The sequence below is a fragment of the Cynara cardunculus genome, assembly GCF_001531365.2.
Source record: "Cynara cardunculus var. scolymus isolate 2C chromosome LG 16, CcrdV1, whole genome shotgun sequence".
Lineage (NCBI taxonomy): Eukaryota > Viridiplantae > Streptophyta > Magnoliopsida > Asterales > Asteraceae > Cynara > Cynara cardunculus.
The window spans coordinates 9,351,178-9,352,228 of NC_037543.1; positions in this window are offsets into that span (position 1 = coordinate 9,351,178).

Below are 1,051 nucleotides of genomic sequence, written 5' to 3' on the forward strand. Positions count from 1 at the left end.
ATATTAGATTATAATTTTATGTAATTATAAAATTTAATGTTTAAAATAATTTAATTTATTATATAATTAATGTAATTAAAAATATATTAACATTATTAATTTATAAAATTAATTGTTTTTATAAAAATAGTTTATTTAAATAATTAAAAGAAAAAAATAAAATTGGAGAGAAGTGAGTGGGCCACGTGGCTTGCAAATTGACTTGCAAATCTTGCAAGTGAAATCCTATGTGGCACAAAATTGCATTTTTGCAATTGCTTTTGCAATTGCTTTGCAAGGCGTGTATGGATGGTCTTAGGCTTCAAGCTGAAAGAAGCATTTTCTAGGATTGTATTGATGTATTTTTAACTGTATTTCTAAGTGTATTTAATTGAAAACTAATTACGAAATTATAATAAAACGTACTTTTTAAGTGTATTTGATTGACCCAACTACATATTTTAAAGTGTATTATAATAGTTTTTTTATATTTTTAAAAAAAAATTCAAAAAATAATTTGTATATACTAAAAATCGATTTACACAAAAAAAACCATGATCAATTTGGGCCCGGCCCAGACCAGGATCTGTTACACACCATGGAGATTGGACCGGAGGACTGGTTACATAAAGCAGCTTTGGGACCTGGACCGATTTGGGCCCGGTCGAGACCGGTTTTTGGCCATCTCTATTGGTTACTATGACTTGGCAACTTGGCCCAAAGGTTTATTTGATATCGATTGTCAGAATCATTCTTTATCGTGTTGGTTTTAAAACTTTTGACTACAAATGACATACTGATGATAATATATTCTTATACTTACTGTTGAGATTTTTTCAAAACTGATACATAAATGTCCCAAATAATCAAAATGTGTGTAAACAACCCAACAACTAAGATGCATAAACAAAATGGATCACAAACGATTTACATGTCACAATAATAATACCGAACCAACAAAGCAAAAATGTAATGACACAAGCACATAACAAGATTCCACTACATTACAACCATATACATCCTCCCAACAAACCCGAGGTCATGTGTCCATATTATATTATAAGAGCATTTG